This window comes from Lynx rufus, unplaced genomic scaffold (assembly GCF_022079265.1).
Source record: "Lynx rufus isolate CCGP_SWC_20201006 ecotype Redwood Valley unplaced genomic scaffold, mLynRuf1.p SCAF_14, whole genome shotgun sequence".
NCBI lineage: Eukaryota > Metazoa > Chordata > Mammalia > Carnivora > Felidae > Lynx > Lynx rufus.
This window is the reverse complement of record NW_025814828.1, coordinates 37,651,060-37,671,004: the sequence shown is the minus strand read 5'-3', so window position 1 is coordinate 37,671,004 and position 19,945 is coordinate 37,651,060.

The following is a 19,945-nucleotide window of genomic DNA, read 5'->3' as shown; positions in this document are numbered from 1 at the left end:
AAGGGTAATGAAACCAATAACAGTGTACCCACCATTCAACCTAAGAAATTAAACATCATTGGGGTGCCTGGGTGGCTCAGTCGGCTAAGCATCTAACTCTTGGTTTCAGCTCAGGTCATATCTCATGGTCATGAGATCTAACCCTGCATCAGGCTTGGGGCTGGGCATGGAGCTTGATTAAGTTTCTCTCTCTCCCTTTCCCTCTGCCCCTCCCCAGCTCATGCTCAGTCTCTCTCTCTCTCTCTCTCTCAAAAAAAAATTATACATTATTAATACAACTGAAGTGTATACACACACACACGTACACATATATAAACTCTTTCTTCTTTATATACATATATAAGTAATTATAGCTCTATATTAATTGTTTATACATATATAAGTAATATATGATATTACATATTTTTAAACTTGATGAAAATGATTTCATGGGATGGCTATATGTTGTATTTATAATTCTGAAATTTCCTTTTCTCATTTGTATTTTATTTGTTTTATTCTTCCATGTTCATATTTGTAGATCCAATTCATTATTCTCATTGTTGTATAATATTCTATTATATAAATAGAACATATTTTGTTTATTCAGTCAGCATTTAGGTTGTTTCCCACTTTTTAGTAATTATAAATATTTCTGCTAAGAACATTTTGTACACTTCTCCTTTTATAAATGAACTAGGCTCTCCCAGGGCAAATAACTAAGGGTGTATATGTTGCATCATCGTGTGTATTTGTTTTCAACCTTACTGGTTATTACCAAGTTATTTTCCACAGGTGGTGGTATCATGACACTTTCACCAGTCTCTGTTGTTTTCCATTAATATTAACCTTTGATATTATCGGACTTTTAATTTCTTTTCAATCGTACTGGAGTGAATGGTATCTCATTATGATGTTAATATGCACATTCTATGATGTGAAGTTGAGCATCTCTTAATTTTTGTCATCTTTTTTACTCTTCAGTAAGTTTTCTGTTCATGTAATTCGCCCATTATTGTTTTCTCTATTGATGTGTTTGTTAATAAATGTAAAACGTGTCTTCCTCAACCCCTCTGTCACTCAACTTCCAGATCAAGCTTCTGTCTCCCACGATACTGAATCAACCCCATAAAACTGTTTCTAAACTTCTTGCTTATCCACCACTCACCTGTGCATGAATAGATCTCATTACATTTCATACACCAAAAACATGAGAAGTGAGCTAACAGACAGACTTCTGCCTGGGTCCCAGACCGACCACCGAGTGGTGCACATACAGGACACTTCTAAATAGCACTACAAAGTCTTTGAAAACTGAACTGATCTGAAACCAGAGTCGATGGAAGATGGATTAGAAATTGCAGCTTAAATCTAAGCAGGACAAGTGCCTCCTAAAACAAATATATATATTCTCCATAGACTATAAACAAAACCAGAGGCTCATGACCTAATATTCAAAATGGCCAGGGTACATTCCAAACTTATGTGACATAAAAAGAATCACTAAAATCTCAACTCACATGAGAAAATATGGTCAACAGATGCCAATACCAAGGTGACATAGACATTGGTATGATCTGACAAAGACTTGAAAGAATCTATTCTAAAAATGTTTGAATGAGTAATCATGGATCCTCTTGAAACAAAAATTAAAATGTGAAGTATCAGCCAAGAAAAAGAAGATATAAATAACAAAATGGAAATTTCAGATGGAAAAATAGAACTGAAGCAAAAAAACCTCACTGGGCAGACTCAATAGTAGAATGGAAATGACAGAGGGAAGACTCATGAACTTGAAGGTAGATCAGTAGAAATTACCTAATTTAGACAGTAGAGACAAAGAAGATAGAAAATAACTAACAGAGCCACAGAGACTGTGGGGACAATAACAAAAGATCTAACCTTTATGTCACTGCCATAAGAAAAAGAGTGAGGTACTGAAATAAAATTCTTGAAATACATGATGACTGAAAATTTCCAAAGATGGAACATTCGAGAAGCTGAGAGAACCTAAAATAGAATAAGCCCAATGAAATCCATGTCCAAAATTAGTGTAATAAAAGTGATGACAGCTAAAGACAAGTCTTTAAGAAAATCTTCAAAAAAAAAAAAAGCAGCCAGAAGTAAAAGACATGTTACTTATAGGAGAAAAAAAATAGTAATAATAAAAAAAAAATCTGTGGATTTCTCATCTGAAACCACAGAAGGAAGAAGTGGTACAATGTCCTTTTCAAGCACTCTGCCAACCTAAAATTCTACATCCAGTAACAATACTCTATAGGAATGACAGTGAAAGGAAAATATTCTCAAATGAAGGAGAATTAAGAGAATGTGTACAGATCTACCCAGAAATCATTTCTAAAGGAAATTCTACAGACAGAATTGAAGGAAACTTGGAACATCAAGAATGATGGAAGGGCAACATAAATGGTAAATATTTGGGTGAATATAGTAAACTGTCTTTACTTGTTTAATGGTTGTAAGCAAAAACTATAACATTGTCTGATGTAGTTGTCAATGTATGTAGGTGTAATATATATACTGTAGTATGCAGGGAGAAGGATAAAGAGACCTACATGGAAGTAAGGTCTCTATCATTTCTGTTAAAGTTGTAAAACATTGAGGCATCTGGGTAGCTCAATCTGTTGAGTATCCAATTTCGGCTCAGGTCATGCATGATCTCATGGCTTATGAGCTCGAGCCCCACAGTGGGCTCGCTGCTGTCAGCTCAGAGCCCACTCGGATCCTCTGTCCCCCTCTCCCTGGCCCTCCTCCCCTTATGCTCTCTCTCTCTCTCTCTCTCTCAAAAACAAAAATAAACATTAAAAAAATAAAGTTGTAAAACATTGATTCTAAGTAGATTGTGAAAAGTTAAGTATATATATAGTAGTCCCTAGAGCAGTGACTAAACAAACTATACAGAGAGATGTAGTCAAAATCACAATTAATACACTGCAATGGAATACTAAAAATTGGTTAAATAACTAAAACAATTAAAAAGGCAAGCAGATAAAGAGGAAACAGAGGGAACAAACAGAAAAAAAATATTATAAAATGGTAGCATTAAATCCAAACATTGATAATGAGGTAAAATGTAAAAGATCTAAACATGTTCATTAAAAGAGGTTTTAGAAATGGATTTTTAAAGAAATGACCCGTATGCTGTCCAGAAGAAAGTCAGTTCAAATATAATAATATAATAGATTAAAAGTTAAGGGCTGGACAAAAATATATCATGCAGACATTAGTCGAAAGAAAACCCTGGAGTGACTATATGAATATCAAATAAAGCAGAGTTTAGCACAAAGAAGATTCCAGAAATAAATAAAGATTATATATTGATGAAAGCATAGATTTGCAAAGAAGACACCATTCTAATCACGTATTTATTTAAAAAACAAAACTGAAAAATACATGAAGCGAAAATCTATAGAACTGAGAGAAAAAGTCAACATTCCTCAGTATTCTATGGAGGTAGTCAACAGAAAATCAGCAAAGATATTGGACAATACAGTCCACAAACTGGATCTAACTGGCATTTGGAGAACCCGCCACTTGACGACAACATAATACACATTTGCCCATGGAATATTCATGAAGTTAGATCATGTCCTGGGCATAAAACCAACCTTAACAAATATCAAAGAATGGAAATCCTTCCAGGTATGATCTTTGTCCACAATGGAATTAAATTAAAAATTAATAATAGAAAGTTAACAGAAATTCAACAACACACTTCTAAATAATCCAGGAATCCAAGAGTAAGTCTCAGGGAAATTCAAAAATATTTTTACTTGAATGAATATGAAAATACAATGTATCAGAATTTATGGGACATGGCTAAAGCTGTGCTTACAGGGAAATTTTTGCCATTAAATGCTTATATTAGAGGAGCACCTGGGTGGCTCAGTCGGTAGTGCTTCTGACTGTAGATTTAGGCTCAGATCATGATCTCATGGTCATGAGATCTAGCTGTGTGTCAGGCTCCACGCTGGGCTGGAGCCTGCTTAAGATTCTCTTTCTCCCTCTACTTCTGCCTCTTCTCTGCTTGTGCTCTCTCTCTCTCTGTCTCTCTCTCAAAAATGCTTATAGTAGAAAAATACCTGTCATACCTGTCATAAAATTATCACAACATTATGGGCACAAAGACTACCTTTAAAACTTCCAGAGGGGGAAAAAATAGTTTGTATGCTAACATAAAGGACTGGGATGCAAACAGCATTAGATTTCTGGAGGGTAAAAATGGAAACTCAAAGCCATTAAGCAATTTGCTCGAAATTCTGAGAAACAATGATTTCCAGGTTGGGTCCTTGGTTCTTGGAGTTTCAGCCAAATTATCAATCAAAATGAATGATAAAATGCATACTATTTTGGACACCGAAGGTCTCCAGAATTGTTCCTGTGCCTCTTTCTAAGAAAGCTCTTAGAAAGTATGCCTAAACCAAATGAAGAAATAAGGCAAGAAGAGAAAAAAATTGGGGTCTCTGTAGCAGAGGAGTTAGCATAGCAGAGACAAAAGAACTTCTCAGGAATATGGAAAGAGGGCGTATTAATGATGTCAGCAATGCAGCACACAACAGAGGATTTAATGAATGTTGTAGACTCTAAGTCTGAAGTTCGCTCTTGGCCAGCAAAAGAGTGGGATGCATGATGAAAAGTGAGAGATGGCTAATGTCCAGGAAAAGACAAGAGCCCCGAATAAGGGTCCTTGCCCCATATTTATTAAGATCAGAAGGCTTACAAACATGATGGGTGTGCACAAGGAGACAAAGAAACTGGTAACATTAACTTGGGAACAGTAGGGAAAAGGGGGTTTTGAAGATATACAGTGTTTGGGCTTTGGGTCAATATAAAACAAAATCCTGGCACTGAGCAGATGGGCAGATGGTTGCTAACAGCAGACAGGTGGCACCGTGCCTGTTTATTTTAGCCAGCCTAAGGGATGAGACAGATAGGGGGAATAACCTCAGGGTTAACAAGGCACCTTTTCTTTTGTTAACCATCTCCACTCTGGGCTGCTTCACCTGCAGTGCAGCAGTCTATAGCTCAATTTACCTGTTTACCTAACTTGGTCCTTCCCTCCTATGAAAGCAGGTGTCTGCTATAGTACTAAATTGAGGGGTGCCTCTGTCCTGAACGCCTACTCTTGCTTACCTCATATACTTTTGTATTGGGTGCCTTTGCTCCCCTCTATATTCTGGGACCTTTGCCCCTCCCTCTCTATTCTGGGTGTCTTTGCACCTCCTTATTCTTGGGGTGCAAATCTTGTTTACCCAAACTCAGCTATGAGCATCCTATGGCTTTGTACTTCTTTATGCCTTGTTAACCCATTGGTATAAGCCTGAGGAATTCCTAAGCTTATTCCCCACAAATGAAAAGGTCAAGGTCTTCAAGTAATGCCCCTTCCACTACCTTGTCTGAGAAATGAACTGATTCACTTCATTGAATTGGGAGGAATTTTGTTTTCATTGGTGAGTGTGCCAAGAATTATTGAGGAGTAAGTAGAAAGGTAAGAGGAGGAAAAAAAAAAAGCTAAACAGGGGCACCTGGGTGGCTCAGTTGGTTAAGTGTCCTACTTCGGCGCAGGTCATGATCCCACAGTTCGTGGGTTCTAGCCCTGTGTCGGGCTTTGTGCTGACAGCCTGGAGCCTGCTTTGCATTCTGTGTCTCCTCTCTCTCTGCCCTTCCCCTGCTCCCTCTCTCTCTCAAAAATAAATAAACACTGAAAAATTTTTAACGTTTATTTATTTTTGGGACAGAGAGAGACAGAGCATGAACGGGGGAGGGGCAGAGAGAGAGGGAGACACAGAATCGGAAACAGGCTCCAGGCTCTGAGCCATCAGCCCAGAGCCTGACGCGGGGCTCGAACTCCCGGACCGCGAGTTCGTGACCTGGCTGAAGTCGGACGCCCAACCGACTGTGCCACCCAGGCGCCCCTAAAAAATTTTTAAAAAAGAAGCTAAACAAAGTAATGTGGCAATTACACTAATTTCCAAGAAAACACAAAGGTGTAAAAGAAAGGAAATGTAATTTTCATATACAAGTGGTTTAACTTTGAATCACACATATTTACTTGTGATAATATAAACTCTGATTATTCAATTTGTCAAAAATGAGATATTGCTCTGTTAGAATAGGGAGAGGCACAGAAGGGAAAGTTGGTATGGGGTTGTGTAAGAATACAAAGTTCTAAGGTTTTATCACCAGAATTAATACACAGTGTTTGAAATGGATAAATTAACAAATAGCAATGTTGTATGTTGTTTTGAAATATGAAAATATATCTAAAAAAATCACAGCTAGAAGAATTGAGTTGTTCCATCTAGGGAGGGAGAATCACATGTGGAAAGAAACGGTCGGGCTGTTTAATTATAAACTCTTGGTAATATTTTATGTTTGCAGATATGCACATTACCGTGATATAAATTAAAAAAAAAGTGCTAGAATATAATTACAGTTCTTTCTAGCAAATAGTAGTGGTAGTAATTGTAGTAGCTAATCTTTATATAGGGCCTACAGTGTGGCAGGGTCTATGCTAAGAGCTTTTTATCCATTATTTTGTGTACTCCTGATAGGCCCCATTTGAAGCAGGTACCACTTTTCAGAAAATGACATTAAGGGTTAGAGAGGTTTTGTAAATTATCCAAAGTTGGTGTAGTTGGCAAGTGCCTTTGCTAAGATGAGAATCTTAGCTTCCTGTCTCCAGGGCCTTGGTTTCTAACTCCATTGGCATTTTATGGTTTTTCCAGCCTTATGTAGCGTCTGTCCCCAACTGAGCCTCAGTCCCAAAATGGCATCAAGTTGCCATGCTTGGACCTATGAATATAATGTGAGAAGATGGGTTTTCTATTTTGTTCTCAGCATTTCTGTGTTTCCCTCCCCCTTTATCCTAAAAGCAAAGAATTGTAACCACAAATCAAAAGCTACTTTCTCAGCTTTAATATTCTGTCAGTTTTGGCATCTATCACTGTGCTACCTGTTATACATATTTGAACAACAAAAAGCGATGTAAAATTTCCCTGCTAGACCTTTTTATTTTTTTTATTGTTAAACATTTTTTTTAACATTTATTTATTTGAGAGAGAGAGAGAGAGAGAGAGAGAGAGAGAGAGAGAATGCAAGTGCAAGCTGGGGAGGGGCAGAGGAAGTGGGAGACACAGAATCTGAAGCAGGCTCCAGGCTTCAAGCTGTCAGGACAGAGCCTGACCCGACTCTCAAACTCACAAACCACAAGATCATGACCTGAGTTGAAGTCGGATGTTTAACTGACTGATCCACCCCAGGCACCCCCTTCTAGAACTCTTTAAAGTGACCGCATAGGTTAGACGGCAGATAGTAAATTTCTTTTAGGATTTTAGTAGAACAGAAAGAGAAGTTTCTACATACATACTCTCGCCTTTGAAAAAAAGTAAGTTTGGCATTTGGGTATATTTAAAGGTCTAAAAATACCTCGCATGAAGCAAATTTTCTTTGCCCTATCACAGTTTTCCATCATTGGCCAGTGCATTCTGGAAAACATCCCAAATATTCAAGTCTGTTCTTCATCTCAATTCCCTGTCTGCTTATTCAAGATGAGAATCCAGGGACAGAAATAACTCAGGAAAATAGCAGAGGAAAAGCATTTATCAGCAGGAAACGAAGGAAAGTACATTCATGGATCAATCTCTTTTAAGTCAGCAGAAATGGAATTTCTCTCCCCACTGCCACAAACCAAGCATAGTTTAAACTTTTAAAGAGACGTCAGAATGATTTCTCTATATAAATAACAGCCTCTGTGTTAACTGTGCTGGTCACCATCCTCAGACACAATACTGATGCCAAAACGGACATTCCAGGTCTTCTCAAGAGACTGTCTCAATTAAAAAGTTGAGTGAAGACCGTCGTTATCTCTAGGGACTGAGATTATCATCATCAACACCACAAAAATAGGGATTTTAGTAGCCTTTAGGATTTTCTGCCTCAGGGGCTTCCAAAGTGCTCCTTACAGGCAGGGAGAATGGTAGACATAAGAGAGAGGTTTCCCACATCCCATGGTTGAGAGAATTCGACTGTCAAGTGTTTCTTTGTTATGCTCACCAGCCATTATTATTTAGTTAATAAACGTGGGTTTGTTATCATTGCAGCAAGGTTGGGGTGGGAGAGGTGCTGCACACTGTGGAGAAACATTGGAGATTCTCTGAAAGAAGAAATGGGCAAGGGGAAGGGGGTTGCTTACCACAGCATTGAGGTTTGTGTTACGTTGTTTGTTTGTTTATTTGTTTTTGTTTGGGGGGGTTTGGTGGGAAGGTTCAGGAAGCAAGGGTCTGTTTTTGAATTGACTGCTGTCCAGAATCTGGGGCAATTAGATGATTGGGTATCTTCTTTTTTGTCTAAGAGGTGGGAGGAAAGGAATGGGGCTAGAATATTCACTAAAGAAGCAGCTGTCACTCATGGTGACCGAGAAGGTGGTGTGGTAGTGTTTGGTCATTCTGTGATTGCCTAATGTCTCTGTTAATATGTCCGTTCAGGCATCATTATGAAGTATGAAGTGGTGTTTCAATTATTTTGTCCCATGACAGTTGTGGGGAGTCCTTGTCTGAGGTCGATATCCTGTGATATTGTTTTTTTGCAGCAAAAGAATACCTTGCCTTAACTGGAAGTAATGAAACCAGCTACCAGATGTCGACGGTCAGGATTTCCCTATATTTTTTTAGAGCAGCTTTATTGAGGGACACCTGGGTGGCCCAGTTGGTTAAGCGTCCGAGTTTGGCTCAGGTCATGATCTCACTGTTCATGAGTTTGAGCCCCAAGTTGGGCTCTGTGCTGACAGTTCAGACCCTGGAGCCTGCTTCGGATTCTGTGTCTCCCTCTCCCTCTGCCCCACCCCCGCTCATGCTCTATCTCTCTCTTTCAAAAATAAATAAACATTAAAAAAATTGTTTTCATAAAAAAAGAACAGCTTTATTGAGATGTAATTAACAGACAAACTACATATATTGAAAGTGTAAAATTTGATATATTTTGACATAGATACATCCTTGAAACCATCACCACAATCAAGAGGTTGAGTGCATCTATTATCCCCAAAAGTTTCTTGGTGCCCCTTCATAATTCTCCCTCCCTTATCTCTCCATCCATCCTAAAGCAACCACTGTTCTAATTTTTGTCACTGTGGAAGATTTTGCATTTTCTGCAGTTTCCCAAATTATATAATATGTACTCTCTTGTGTTCACTAAGAATAGTTATTTTGTGATTCACTCATGTTGTTACGTGCATCGATAGAAAATTCCTATTTATTTATTTATTTATTTACTTTTTAATATTTATTTATTTTGGGGAGAGCATAATCGGGGGAGGGGCAGAGAGAGAGGGACAAGATCCAAAGTGGGCTCTGCACTGACACGCTGACAGTGAGCCTGATGTGGGGCTTGAACTCATGAACTGTGAGATCATGACCTGAGCCAAAGTCAGACGCTCAACCGACTGAGCCACTCAGGTGCCCCAGAAAATTCCTTTTTATTGCTGAATAGTATCCCATTGTATGGGCAGATCACAATTTATTAATCTATTCATTTGTTGGTGGACATTTTCATTGTCTCTAGTTTTTGGATCTTACAAATGAAACTGCTGTAAAATTCTTATACGAGTCTTTGTACTAATATCTGCTTTCATTTTTCTTGGACAAATACCTAACAGTGAAATGGCTGGATCATATGGTAGATGTATGTGGATGTTTTTACGAACTTCTGGGCTGCTTTTATCTTTCTTAAGTTTTTGAGTTTTATGTAAGATGCCAGGTATCTTAGAATAAAAGTTTTCAGCGGGGGTGGGGGAAGGGTGGTAAGTGGGGTGGTATTTGAAATCCACCCTTCCAGCTAATCCATTTTGTTTATAGATAAGATAATTGAGGGGCTCCTGGGTGGCTCAGTCGGTTAAGTTTCTGACTTTGGCTCAGGTCATGATCTCACGGTTCATGAGTTTGAGCCCTGGGTCGGGCTCTGTGCTGACAGCTCAGAGCCTGGAGCCTGCTTCCAATTCTGTGTGTGTCTCTCTCTCTGCCCCTCCCCTGCTCACGCTCTTTCTCTCTCTCAAAAATAAGTAAACATTAAAAGAAAAGATAATTGAGATCACAAAGAGTATATGAATGCCTGTAAATAGGTATCAGACCCACCACCAAATCCCTGGGCTTTTACTACTACGGTCTTGCTTTGGCTCCAGGATGACTACCCATTACCCTTCGCAAAAGAAAAAACCCAAAGATCCAGGGTAATTCTGTTTATATTCCAGGTAGCATCGTGGTGCAATCACTCTGTTATATTCTATTTTATTTCAAAATGTCTTTCTCTCTATTATTTTTGTCATTATCCTAGGTCAGATGTTTATCACCTTGTGTCCAAATTTCTGTAACATCGTTCTTCCCTGGTTCTGTGCTCTCTCCAATCACCCCTCTCTGTATAATGACGATGGATTAATTTTCTGTCACTGGTTTCTTATTTCTTACTCTGTGAAATTCAGTCTCCTCTATCTAGTCTTGAATGCTCTCTCTCACCTGAAATCACTGCTCATGCCAATCTTGCTCCTTAATTTCCCTGGGGTCCTAAAATATACTCATCCTCACATTACTGGAAATGCTTCTACAATTTGTGTAGCCATAAAGCTACATAGAAACCCTTTGGCTTGTTAATTGATAATGAATTACCAACGCAAACAAAACCACAAAGTAAAATAAATAAAACTCAAAATATTAACTTAGGATGATCAAGGACGTTTCCCTAAAACTAAATTGATCGTGTTGGTTTTGATAAAAGTAGGCAGATATATTTGCATGTCTCATTATTTTTGTTTAATTGATTCTTTCTATATGGAGAATGATGGACCATCGTGTGTCTCATTGCTATTTTTACTAATGCGATTTTTCAGTTTTAACGCTGATCTAATTTTAAATCACCCATCCTTTACTTTGAGGGTATAATCAATTTAATACTGCACTCCAAAATCCAAAACTGAAAAATTAAAACCAGTTACTGCAGGTTTACTACTTACTATTTTTGTCTTTTTCTTCTATTAAAAAAAGAAGAAGAAAGAAAGAAAGAAAGAAAGAAAGAAAGAAAGAAAGAAAGAAAGAAAGAAAAAGAAAGAAAGGATTGCACAATGAATTCACTGACATGGTGAAATAATCCTGCCTGCAATGGCTCTTATTTCTTTTGTTTGATGCGACTTCTACCCTGAGAGCTATTTGATGACTCCGTTCTCCATTGAACCCCTGTAAAAAGCCCTCCATGCAGCAGGTACTAATATAGTTGTCCCTGTGAACATAATGATAAACAATTTTGGTTCCTGGAACTCTTTGGCTATACTGGGTGATGAAGTAGTCATCCAGATGATCAAGATTAACTTTCTTTATATATTTTTTGACTGCAATTGGATTGAAATTTTCAATTGGTTGAAAAACAATTCTTACTCTCTGTCCCCCTAAGAATATGTCTAAGGAACAATAGACAGGAGTCTGGAAACCACTGTATGAAACATGCTTACCAGGTGTCGATGAGAAACAGAGGTGCTTTGTCAAAATCACCTCACTGCTTATTTCACAGAAGAAAAAAAAAAAAACAGAGATGATCACAGCAGACAATAAGCAAGTAGGAAAAGGTTTCATCTACTCCCTTGACCAGGCGGCTAACAAATAAATTTAAACATATGGCGAATCTATTTTTCCATTTTTCAGACAGCCATTTGCATTCCTTGTAAGTGCCTGGAATGCAAAAAAAAAAAAAAACCCAACAAATATATATATATATATATATATATACGACTGTGTGATTTCAAAGGTTCTCTTTGCTTTCCCTGCAGATAATAACATCCGTTGTGCTCAGCAGTCCTCAATAATGTGATTCTGGATTCACAGCAACAAACGAGAGGCTGAAAAATCTTTGGTGATTATGCTGTTTATATAATTCTAGAGGCAGTCACCCATATAATAAATAAAATGAGGTTACAAGGCAGAAGAGAGTGTCCAAGGGAGCAAACACAACAGGAAAAGGAGAAAACAAGAGGTATATGAAAAGAAAATAAGAAACACCCCCAGAGAGAGAGAAAATGAGAAATAGAGCTGAGATACCAATTTGAGAGCAAGGTGAATATTTTCCTTTGGAATCAGTGGAAATATTCCATTTAGTGCAAGCAATATAAATTGTAGTATTTTGGGTTAATAATTTTGATATATGAAGTCCTTTAAGAACACTAATTACGAAGTTTTCATTGGTAAATATTCGATAATAGAGCTCATAACATTAAATTAAAATCCACTGAGGCTAAGTTACTGGTAGTTCTTATTGCTGATAAAGGGCATATTTTATGACTTAGTACTTTCATGATTTTTTTCTAGATTTTACTCAGATCTCATCAGTTTTTTCATGAATGTTCTATCTCTGTCATGGAATCCAATCCAGGATACTATGTTTTATATAATTGTCATGTCTCCTTAGTTTCCTCTCATCTATGATGGTTTTAGTCTTTTCTCATTTGTTATGACCTTGAGAGTTAAAAAAATTTTTTTTTTAATGTTTATTCATTTTTGAGAGAGAGAGAGTGAACAGGGGAGGAGCAGAGAGAGAGGGAGACAGTGTCAGAAGCAGGCTCCGGGCTCTGAGCTATCAGCAAAGAGCCCGACACGGGGCTTGAACTCACAAGCTGTAAGATCATGACCTGAGCTGAAGTCGGACGCTTAACCGACTGAGCCACCCAGGCGCCCCTATGACCTTGAGAGTTTTAAGGAGTAGTGGTCAGCTATTTTGCAGACCGTCTCTGAATTTGGGTTTTCCCCATGTGCTGCCCCTTGATTAGACTGGGGTTCTAGGTTTGGAGAAAAAAAAAATCTCAGACATGAAGTGCTGTTCCCATCATGTTAATATTATGTGCTCTCTGATATGACAATATGACTAATCATGTTACTTTAGTTCACTTGTTTAAGGTAGTGTTGCTATAGAATTACTGTTTTTCCCTTTTCCATGCTCTGTTTTTTGGAAGCGAGTCAGTAAGACCAGGCCACACTCAGTGGTGAGGGGAGAGGGAGGTAGTAAGCATTAATCACCTCCGAGAGTGGAGAGTATCTACATAATAATATCTGGAGTTCTTCTGTAAGGAAGATTCGTTGTTTTGTTTTGTTTTGTTTTGTTTTGCCACTTATGTGTTTATTCAATTGCTTATTTATATCAGCACAGACCCATATATTTATTTTGTAGTTATACTAGGTTATTGATATTGTTGCTTAATTGTTCCAGCTGTGGCCATTGGAAGCTCTTTCAGATTGATTCCTGTATCCCGTTGGCATGCTTTCATTCTTCTGCTTTTTGAATGCTTCCTTACTTTCTGGTACTGTAAAATGCTCCAAGTTGATTTTGTACTTCCCTTCCATAGCTCTGGTAGTATCAGCTATTTTTACAAGTAGTCCTGGTTCCTTTTATTGGAAAATGGTCTTTAGAAACAAAAATAGGGGCTCTTGATTTGCTTGTTGCTACTGGGTAACCGTTGCTTCTAGGCCCTCTCAGCAGACAGAGCTAGAAAAGATATGCATACATGCTCACCTATGTGTACACACACAACTATAAATGTTTGTCTCTACCCACCTGTATCTGTATTAAGCTAAACAAGAATGCATATCTGTCTCCAACTTTATTCCACTACTCTAGGAATTATTCTGGCTTTCTGCTGTTGCCTATCAGTCACTTCTCTTACCAGCAGTGAAGAACTTGACTCCCACCATCCACTATCCATTTCTTTACTTGTTCAACTCCAATATGCATGTGAAGTGCTTTGAGAATTGTAAACCCATACCCTTGTGAGAAACAAATTAACCAATGACAGTACAGTGGTTCCATAAAGTTCCTTTTGTCTTTAACCTTACAGTTTTCAGCCAGAATATTGTTTTCCAAAATTATTTAGGTCGGTTCCTTCTTTCCAAAGTTATTTAGGTCGGTTCCTTTTTTCCTAGCCCCTTTAGTGAGATTATGCCATATGTTTGTAGTATTGTTATATTAATTTATCACCGCCTGCCTTCCAACATTGAAGCTCATTCTCTGTGTTGTTTTTGGTTCACAAACTGCCCCCTGTACACTTAGGGCAGGAAGAGACTGAAGGAAGCAGCAAGCCAGTTCAGATTGGTAGGTGGAAATTTTATTGAGCAGGGGAACTTACTTATGTGGCTTGTCTTAGGGAGCAAGTGGATCTCTGCACCTGTTGTCCAGAATCTTAAAGTTTATAGAGGCCTTAACTGAGCTTGGTCATGTACACCATCCAGGTGATCGGCCCAACACCTGATTCTCTCAAGGCTGTGTCCTTGGAATAACTCCCGTGGTGGGAATGGTAGACAAACTATATATTCCAAAGACAGGGGAGGAGGTAAGGAGCCTTTGATTGTCCAGGTCCAACTTGAGAGTCAACTGGCAGTCAAGTCTTCTCAATTACCTCCAACACTCCATCCCTCATGACCAGCTCTTAAATCTTATATTTTCCCCTCTTCTACATGTGTTCTGAGTGGTCAGCAAGGACTTTCACCAGCATAAAAGTGGCTTGTTTGGCAGCTATCTGGCCATCCCAGCAGGACATCCATTGCAAATTCCAGTAGATAACACCTTTCCTAGGCATGGTGGGGCTTGCTGTTTTTAGCAACATAGCATATTGATCCATGTTGACTGGGCAATGGCTATTTCTGAGACTGTCATACCTTTACAGCACTGGATATCTTGGCAGGGTCCCCAGTCTGGCACATGTGACAATAGGCTTTACTTATTGATCATTCAAAGTTATTATTAAAGCCTGGGACAGTACTTTAGTCCACCAGGCCAAAGTGATTTTACTTATTAGTAGTTTAATCTGCTGCTGCTTTCTATTAACCTTGTTGCTTATAAGGGAGATGGAATCTCCGCTCATTGTCACGTTCTTTTGCCCAGTCTTGCATATTATGACCTTTAAAATATGACCCTTGGTCACTGTCTATTTGGTGGGAGTATCTGTACATGGTACTCAGCTTCTCTAATCCCCTGATGGTGGTGGCCTGGTTTGTGCAGCAATAGGGGAAATAATTGGGTTAGGCCAGACACGCAGTGTCCACACAAACCAAGACATGTTGGGAACCCTCACGCAGAAGGAGAGGGCAAGTATAAATAATTTGCCAATCCCTGACTGGTTGGAAATTCCAGTGGATGGCCCCAGACCACTTTGGCAGTTGCGTTGGGCATTGTTTAGAACACAGAGCATGCTGTTACTGCATTCACTAAGTCACTGTATTTCAAGGGCAATCTGGCATCCTTGGCAATATGTCTTCCCTCCCATTCCCTCCCATGCACTAGAATGGCCACTTTTTCTATGCACCCAATCTGGTATATCAACTGAAGAGTCATAACTAATGGTCACACCCAGGCTAGGGCACCACCTTCCTGATTGCCAGTAGGCAGATGGGGCATAGGGGAAATAGATGAAGGGGATTAAGAGGTACAAGCTTCCAGTTATAAAATAAGTAAGTCACAGAGATGAAAAGTACAACATAGGGATACAGTCAACAATACTGTAATAACGTTGTATGGTGACAGTTGGCTGCCAGGATTTAGGAATAAGGTAAAGAGTGGCAACAACAGAGAGGCTGCTGTGGTTATAGAAGGGCAACTTTTGTGGATTCTTTGGTGATTGAACTATATATTTTTTTTAAGTATCTGTACACCTGATGGGGGCATGAACTCATGACCAAGAATCACATGCTGTACCAACTGAGCCAGCCAGGCATCCCTGAACTATTGTATATCTTGACTGATAGAGGATATATGAACGTACAGAAGTGATTAAATTGTGTAGAACTAAATACACATCACACACACACACACACACACACACACACACACATGAATACAAGTAAAACTGGGGAAATCTGAATAAGATTGATAGATCATATTAATATCAACAGTCTTGTGATATTTTGTTATAATTTTGTAAAATGTTCCCATTGGGAGAAACTGGGATCTCTTTGTATTATTTTCTATAACTGCACGTGGATCTACAATTACTTCCATAAAACTTTCAGTTGAACAATCAGTTGACTATATCTCTGTGGTCTTCTTCTGGGCTTCCCATTCTATTCCACTGATCTATGTGTCTAACCTTTTGCCAATATCATATCGTCTCCATTATGGCAGCTTTAGGGTAAGTTTTGAAATTTTTAGATTTTCTTATATTTTTCATTTCTTCCTGCCTATTTATTCTTCCGGTCACATTTTAAAATAACTGTGTCAGGGCGCCTGGGTGGCTCAGTCAGTTAAGCGTCCTACTCTTGATTTTGGCTTGGGTCATGATCTCATAGTTCGTGAGATCGAGCCCCGTGTTTGTGTTGTCAGCCAAGAGCCTGCTTGGGATTCTCTCTCTGTCGAAAATGAAAATAAAAATAAACATTTAAAACAACTGTATCAGTTTACAAATATGTGAAATTTGATTGAGACTAAGTTAAACCTTTAAGTGAATTTGGTAAGAAACGCAATCTCTAAAGCATTTTGTTTTCTCATTCAGCAGTATGGTGTGTTGCTCTTTTTTATTCAAATATTTTCTCTTGTTCAGTCTTATTCATAGAGATTCTGCATTTTCATTTTAGAGCTGTGCCTTTTGGATTTTATGATATTTGATACTGTTATTGATTTAATTTTTTAACTTCAAAAGTATTTTTTGGCATATATGCAAGCGATTTATTTCTGTGTATTTATCTTTATCCTGACATTTTCTGGAACTCTTTAATTCAAAAGGTTTTCAGTTGACTTTCTTAGCTAAGGCCTGTATCTGCAGATAATAGTTTTTCCCTTCCTTTCTGAAAGTTTTGCCTGTTATTTTGGTGGTATATCTTTTATTTTTAAGTTTTTATTTTATCATAAGAGAGAGAGAGAGTACAGGAGAGGAGCAGACAGAGAGGGGGCCAGGGTATCCAAAGAAGGCTCTGTGCTGAGAGCACAGAGCCCAACGCGGGGCTCGAAGTCTCGAACTGTGAGATCATGACCTTAGCTGAAGTCAGGTGCTTGACTGAATGAACCACCCAGGCACCCCATTTTGGTGGTATAACTTATTGTGCTTATTGACCAACACTTTCATAAAACTGGAGCATAAGCCCACTAGGAAACTCCAGGAGACAGTGTAAACTAGATAGCCCAGAGGTATCCCATGTAGCATGTGATGATGATGGGCGGGGTACTCCAGGGCACTTCAAGCTTGTCCCAAAGGTGGACAAGGCAGGCCATGAAGACCCGAGAACTTTCTCAGGCAAAGGAATTCAGGGGCTGACGGTTGGAAATTCAGCACTAAATATAAGTGGGGGCATCAGCAGCATCTACTTGAGGAGCTTTGTTGCCTCACTCTTCTACTCTCCTCTCCTCTCCTCTCCCACATTCTAGCAGCCCACCTCCCATCTGTCCTGAGGTCTTTGTGGTTTCACACACGTGCACGCACACACACACACACACACACACACACGAAGAGGGGGGATATTATTCTCAGGAATTCAGACCATCTACCTGAGTTTCCAAGGCAAGGACATCACTGCCATTCCCATGGATGATGAGTCCTGGGCCGTATGTCTTCCTGTGGAGGAAACCATTTTATTTAAGCAAAAGAGAATGGTTCCACAGGAAAGAGGTGGGCACCGTCAGCAGGAGTGAGAGTGATCTGGAGCAAAACCTTCTGGTGAGGGTTTTAGTGATGCCCACCTCAGAGAGGTCGGCTGACCCGCAGGCCTGCTGGTTAACTGGTCTTGGGAACGGCAGGTTCAAGAATGATGAACGTTGCCTCCTCCCGCCCCAGGCCTCAGCTACCACTGATTTCTCCTGCCCCTGAGAAGCAGTAGGATGAAGATTTCTTAGGTTTATTCTCTTCCAACTCTTTTAGATTCTTACCCTATAGGAATCACTAAAATCAAAACAAAACTTCCTGCTCTGTAAATGGGTGACATTTATTCAGTACATTTTGTTAATTCTCTTCTCTCCCAAATTCTGATGTCCTTATCAATGTACTTTCTAATCATAACATTCATTTAAATAATCTCCTGTTTTTGTGAATGATTCCTCTCATCTGCAATCTTTATCAGGATGTCCTTTAAATCAGAATCCACTTAATAAAATGTGTAATGCCATGCTAACTTGGAAAGGTTTGAGAGAGTCCATACTGTAGCATATGGTACTGAAAAAAGAGATCTGAAGAAGGGAATATTAAAGACGTCACATGCTTACCATCAGATTGGCAGTTAGTTGTCTTCATCGTTATTGTTGTTGTCATTTTAAACTGATATTTATTGAGCATAATGTGAACGAAATTATATTAAGCATATAAATACGGTTGGGATTTAGAGTGGCAGGAATTTGCTAATAAGTATAAATAACAGAAAGAGAGATAACAATAAGGTATGCATCCTCAAATAATAAAGTACGCTTCAAATATTTTTGAATAAAGCCAAATGTACTTTGCTTTCTAATTTAAGAATCCAGTCCTTTAGAAAGCACACCTTTTGAATTGGTAACGGATGGATGGCCAGGATGTTAGCACCTAGTGATGAAATGTTAATTAGCAAGTGCAGATGTCCTTTGAAACTAGAACACTGAGTATGGCCAATTTTATTACCAAGTCCTCTGCAGAGAGGAAACAAAGTCTCTTGTACACTAACCTTCCCTGCCTGCTCTAAACTTTTTTTTTTAATTTTAATGTTTATTTATTTTTGAAAGAGAGAAAGAGCGTGAGCAGGGGAGGGGCAGAAAGAGAGGGAGACACAGACTCCGAAGCAGGCTCCAGGCTCTGAGCTGTCAGCACAGAGCCCAACACGGAGCTCAAACCCACAAACTGTAAGATCATAACCTGAGCTAAGTCGGACGTTTAACTGACTGAGCCACCCAGGGGCCCCAACATAAGATGATACTTTTTAAAAAATATAATGTAGGGGTGCCTGGGTGGCTCAGTCGGTTGGGCGGCCGACTTCGGCTGAGGTCATGATCTCACAGTCCGTGAGTTCGAGCCCCGCGTCGGGCTCTGTGCTGACAGCTCAGAGCTTGGAGCCTGTTTCAGATTCTGTATCTCCCTCTCTCTGACCCTCCCCCATTCATGCTCTGTCTCTCTCTGTCTCAAAAATAAATAAACATTAAAAAAATTTAAAAAAAATAAAAAAATATAATGTATGCATAGCCAATGGAAAGGTATTATATAATATTTAGAAAATGTTTTTATACCCACTTTTCCTATAAGCAAGTATTTCTTTCAGGGGTTTCTGTTAAACTAGGCATAGAACAACTGTAATTACAGATTGTTTTAAGCCAGTGGCTGCTTTGCGGCACCTGGGTGGCTCAGTTGGTTAAACATCCGCGCAGGTCATGATCTCACGGTTCATGGATTTGAGCCCCGCCATGGGCTCCGCACTGAAAGCGTGACCCTGCTTGGAATTCTCTGTCTCCCTCTCTCTTTCTCTCTCTGCCCTTCCCCTGCGTGCACTCTTCTCCCCGCCCCCCAAATAAATAAACATTTAAAATATAAATAAATCAATGGCTGTTTTGCAAAACATTATTTCTGGAATTCAGCAGGTGGTACAGAGATCATACAAAGGAATGGGAATTGAATTATAAAATGATGCAACTGGTTTTTGTGTTAAGTTTCTTTATTTTCACTGCCAGGGCAGTGTGGAATTTGTTATGAGTTAAAGGTCCAGTCAAGGATCAGAATTTGTGTACTTGGCTAGCACTGGGATATTTAAAAAAAAAAAAAAAAAAAAAAAAAAAAAAAAAGACCCTGAACGACAGCTAGAAGAATGGATGATTGTGGGTAAGAATGAAGAAGAAAGAAAATTCACATGCTAGTTCCCAAAGAGTGAACCCAACATTTATACAAGGTAAAAATAAAAATAAAACACAATAGCCCATTCAAAAATCCTTAGTCATGGAATGAAGAGGCTTTTATAGGGGAAATGGACAAGTATAGGTGTTT